The following is a 6,000-nucleotide window of genomic DNA, read 5'->3' as shown; positions in this document are numbered from 1 at the left end:
ATAGATACCCATTATCACTAAAGTGAAACTGACCCTTGTCTTTCTTGAGATTTTATTTATTTATTTTATGTGTAAGAGTAGTTTGTCTGTGCCTCATGCATGTCCTGATGTTAGATCTCCTGGGACTGAAGTTATAAATGGTTGTAAGTTACCACATGGATATTGGGAACCAAACCTGGGCTCTAAGCAAAAGCAAAAATGTTCTAAACTATAGAGTCATCCCTCCAGCATCTGTGTGAATTTAAAAATTTTAAAAATGGTTTATTATTGTATTTATATGAGTATTTTGCAAATAAGTCTGTGTACTGTGTACATGCAGTGACCACAGAGGACAGAAGGGGACATCAGATCTTGAACTGGAATAACAGATGGCTGTGTATCGTCTTGTGGGTGGTGGGCAATGGAACCCTTACTGTCAGAAAGAAAAAAGGCACTTTTACTGTTGACCGATCTCTCCTGTCCACCAATTCTCTTTTTAAAAGTTTGCTCTACATAGAGTATAAAAAGCCTTTTGTTTGTTTTAAGATTTCTTTCGTTTGGCTGCACCACTTTAATCCCAGCACTTGGGAGGCAGGGACTGGCGATCTCCATGAGTTTCAGGCCAGCCTGGCCTACAGAGCAAGTGCCAGGAGAGGCTCCAATGCTACACAGAGAAACCCTGTCTTGGGGGAAAAAGAAATATTTCTTTATTTTTGAGACAGGGTGTCATTATGTAGCAACTGTCCTGGAATTCACTATGCAGACCAGCCTGACTTAGAACTCATAGAGATCTGTCCACCTCTACCTCCAGAGTACTAGAACTACAGGCCTCTACCACCATGCTATGCTCCCAATATAAAATTATTTAGCTGTATTTTTTCTTAAATATTCATGAATGTCATGGGTTAACATTTGTGTTTTTCCGTATTTTTCTTTCAAAATGGTCAATTTTAAGCATGTATAAGATTAGAGACCTTAATGTAAGGAACCCATATGCAACTATAACTTAGCTTCAGCATATGGAACTGTATTTCCAGTTTCATCATATCTATTATCTCATTTTTCTGTTCCACATGTTTTAAATAAAATCCTACAAATCAAATAATATTATCCTTAACTATTTCAATATATCCCTTTTGAGTAATAATTTCTCATTTAAAATAAAATCACACATTCTACAATAATTCTAGATACACAGAAATAGTGAAGAACTAGTGCAATGAATTTTTCTCCTAATTTCAGCATTTATTAGGAACATAACCTTAGGAAAAAGCATGACGTGGTGCCTCAATTCATTTTTCTGTAAAGTGAAGATAACAGTAGCGCTATTGTGATGCATACATATAAAGTAGAAAGTAATATAATATTTAATGAGAAGACATACTTTAAGTAAACTCAGTGGATGCTCTTAAATTCTAATCTAAATTTGGTGATCCTTACCGTAACTTTCTAGTTTTTGCTTAGAAATTGTTGGTACCTGTGCCCCCACATTCTTCACTTTATTTCTACTTTTGTATGTTTTACTTTTATGATTGTTCATATTCCTTTAAAATTCATATTTTACTTTCTGGTATTTAAATATTAGATGTCCTTGTGGTTGTGTTTGTTTCATCTTCTCACTTCACTATTTCTCTGGGAAATATGAATTGAGGATTTCATTCTTGACAAATGCTTTAAATAAGTATTTCCAGGCTAAACTTCTCTGAATTCCTCATCTCATACTCGTTTACATATAAATTTTTGTTCAACTGTCTTACATTCCACTCTTAACTAAGCTTTCCACCAAGCCAAACAGTTTCTTCAAATACGATCATGACCAATTGAGCTACATAAGTTAGAAACCTAAAGACAATCCATTCATGGCTTCTGGAAGAGGGAGAGGCAAGGATGCAAATATTGGGAAGCTACCTTTTCTGCAGTAGATAATCCTGCATCCATGCAGCTTACAGGAAGCACTAAGTGGACTCAGTAAGTTAAAAAAAATAAAGAACCGATGAAATTAGGAGAGAAAAGAGGTAGAAGGATAGGAAGAGCTTGGTAAAGAAGAGATGGGGAATGGATATTATCAAAACTTGAAATGTATGGATGAAATTTAAAAACAGTGAAAAAATAATCATAGATCCATACTGTTCCCACTCTATGACTATATTTTCCATCACAGAGCCAAGTTCAATTTAGTTCAAAATAACTAGAACCAGACAATTGTTTATCAACTCTACTGGAAGCATGATGATCTGATCTCTTAATTGCATATTTTTAGGAACCTTGATATTATCCCTGCATATCTAATTTACAATGTAAACTCAGAGGACATTTGTGATTTATTAAATTTTAAACTTGTGGATTTTATGAAAAATGAGAAAATTAGGTTCCTTAAAGTTTGATCATGTAAGAATAAAATACACAGACTTTACAATATTTATAGTTCTCTAGATGGATTCTCCTTTGATGGCATGTGCAGACTCTTCCCTTATTTCTAGTTTGCCTGTCTCTAGATTCCTTAAAATCAATAAGGGGCCCATGATTCTTTCTGACGCCTATATGTTTACAGATGACCTTTATTTGGCCTAGAGTTGTATACCCTTCCTCCACTTCTGTTTCTGTGGCTACATATTCTTTGCTTTTACCTGAATGTTACTTTTCAAGGAAAATATGTTTTATCCTCTTAAAATTAGGTCCTTCAATTATATTTTCACAAAGTATTCCTTCATATTTCATCTTGATTAGCACCTTCACAAAAATTTAAATTATTTGCATAAGTATTACATTTCTAGAGTCTAGAGCATGACAAGTAGTAATTATGAAGCTATAATTATCATTACCATTATTACATTGTAGTATGAGTAGTTTTGGTTGAAGGTCACAAAAATGTGAAGCCTTACTAAATATTACTAGTCCTACATTTGGGACAACAAAGATTATTATCATTGATAAAAGAACATTAGGTATATTGAAGCCTCTAATAATAGCCTAGTTCAACCTATGCACATTTGTCACTAGTTAAACTTTATCTCTTTGGATTTCTCTTACATCTTTTAATAGGTAAAATAAAATCAGTTAGCTCCAACTTTATCTTCAAAGGGAGAGTGTTAGTTTTCTGCTCTGCAAAACCTTACACTGTGTTAGTTTGAAACAGCAGTGATCAAAATAATTAGACCAGTCCTTTGAAAGTGTCTGTATATTCATATGGGGCCTCTTTCTACACTCCAAGGGTAATTATCTTCAAACTTCGCTTCAACTTTGATCAAATAGTCTTAAAAGCCAGTCATAGGAAACAAGTTTGGTTATTTCATTGTCATTTATAGTAAACCCTGAGTGTATTTTCTCTTTGTAGTTATATTTTAAATTCTACAAAACTGTCATGGGGCTGTAGATATCCCTGATCCGATAAGCCCTGCTTACATGCATGATAGTTAAAGAATACGCTCCTGCTGTGGTGAAGGCTGTTCAAACCACAGATCACAAATCATATAACTAGAAGAAAGGAATCCTTGACAAAACTCTGACACCATACTCTTTTGCCTCTAGCTGCCCCTACTCATTAGTCAGTCTCCTAGTTCATGAAGAAATAAAATTTCATTTTTGTATATTTTTGCATAATAAAAAGAAATTTGATCCTTTGTAAATTAAATAATACACAAATGTTCTCTCAAAATAAAATTCAAAATAAAAACTGAATTCTAGTGCATATCAGTGTGATCAGTCACTTTATCTCAGTATACTGTGTCTTTCAATGGTAAAAATTATCAGTACTGTTGTCACATATTAAATACTAAAATTTTTAACATGTTGCTCATGTAATCAATCATTCCTACAATCTAGTTTCTGAAATTTTTGCATTATTTATGTTCATATGTCTGGAGCAAGAACATGGCTTCCAAAATTCCCAGAACTAATTTAAAATAAAAAAAACTACATTGAGGTAGTGATAGATCCACTTGCAATTATAAGAAATAATACACATTATGACTGATTATCTTATCCTAAGACAGCTATTGTTTTTGTAGTTGTTCCAAATTTTCACATGTAACACTATGATCCACTGTGAGTTCCTTTCCTGGGACAGGAATAGGAATCAACTTTGTGCGGAATTGTGAATAGTCAGTTGCTCAGGTACATTTGTTGGAAAGCAGAGTAGTCTTGGTTGAATAGTCCATGTAGTTTATATTTGTAAGGTCTGTTTCTTGAAACCAGATTAAGTTCCATTAATATAAATTACTACCTTTATGACAATAGCATAGTCTCCTTATTGCTTTAATGAAGTAGTAATTTCTAATATATGAATTGACTTGGTTATCCTCAGTTTATTCTTCTTCATGAGGTTTGGTGGCCTGTGCTTTTATGCAGTCATTTTAGAATGACCAAAAGGAACATTTTTTGGATTTTGGTAAGAATCACATTGAGTTGAGCCTACAAGTGTAATTGAGTACCTCTTTACTAAATTGTCTTCTGATCCATAAAAACGGAATTTCTCCATTACATCTTTAATTCTTAATATATTTTTGTCATCCTGATTTGTTCATTTAGCTAAACATCATTGTAGAATGTATCATATTATGGATTTCAATTCCATTTCATTCAGTGTGGTTGAATAAGGGATGAATGGTTTTTATTATTTAATCTTGTAACTAGAACTGATACTGAGATTGCATTTTTATTATTAGGAAACTGCTTTGCAGAATTCTTGGAATTTTTATGATCATAAATATATCTTCTTCAAGTAGAGACTGATTTATGCCTTTCCAGTGTATGTGTTCCTTATTATTTTTCTCATCTACTTTCACTGCTAAAATCTGGTATATTAATTAATAGAAACTATAACATTTTACATCACTGTCTTCTTCCAAATTTGAAAGCTGATATAGTTAGGTTCTCACTATTAAGTATAATGGCAGGTATAAGGTTTCCATAAATACCTCTTATCTAGTTGAAGCTTGATGGGAGACATCATCATGAATGTGTTTTGAATACTTTTCTGTTCTTTCAGTTTTAGTTGATATTTCTTGTATGTATGGTAGATTACATTAAATTAATTTTGAATAACAATTCAGACTTATAAGCCTGAACTAATTCTAACTGGTCACAGTTTCAGAATTATGCTTATTTTTACAGGATGTTGTTAAACAATCCTATTATAAACTCTTAAGAAAAAATAAATGATAATGCCATTAATGTTTAAAAAGTTAGAAGGAAAAAGCTAGAGATTTCTGAGATATACTTTTGAACATGTCCATTTAATGTAAGTTATAGTATCATCAAACCAATGATGATAGACTTGTAAGTACATTATTTATTTATTCCTGTATATAATTAATGTATCTTTGGCTTAAATGTGACATATTCATTTTTCTCAGATTTTTCTGGATATTAGTCCATTTTACAGGTTAAAATAAAATGTTCAAGGTTCAGTAAGTTGGTTAAAAAGCAATGATCATTTAGATTATAGTTCTGAAGCTCTCAAGGGAAATTTGCAAGACTTGGTTTTGCTCTGGTGAGAACTTCATGGTAGTAGCTTCATAATGGTGAGAGTGCATATTAGAATAGACATCATGTTAACACCACCAGTCAGAGAAACTAGTGTGCAAAATAGACTTTTCCAAATTCACAGTATCAAAGGTCTCTGAATCTTTCACTAGCCTCCACCTCTTGAAGGTTCGATTCTACCACTATACCACAAAAATAAGGTTCATACTTCTAGAATATTAATATTTGAAGATCAAGTAATATAAAATTGATAGAATTGTACCCCAGATTTCATAACTATTTATCTATGAAAATAATCAATTAATTCTATGCATAATAATCCAAATTTTAAGTATCCTGAAGTTACTCAAATTTCTAAATCAAAAGTTTACTTTGAGATTAAAGTGAACTGTTTAAATCAGAACCTTCATCCAGTGACTTATGGAAGCAGAGGCAAACACCCACAGTTAAACACTAAACTGAACCCATGGAACACCAATGACAGAGAAACAGGAGCAATGAGCAAATTGGCAAAGTAAGGGCTGGCAAAACCAGCAG

This window comes from Mesocricetus auratus, unplaced genomic scaffold (assembly GCF_017639785.1).
Source record: "Mesocricetus auratus isolate SY011 unplaced genomic scaffold, BCM_Maur_2.0 Super-Scaffold_100003, whole genome shotgun sequence".
NCBI lineage: Eukaryota > Metazoa > Chordata > Mammalia > Rodentia > Cricetidae > Mesocricetus > Mesocricetus auratus.
This window is presented reverse-complemented; position numbering follows the sequence as displayed.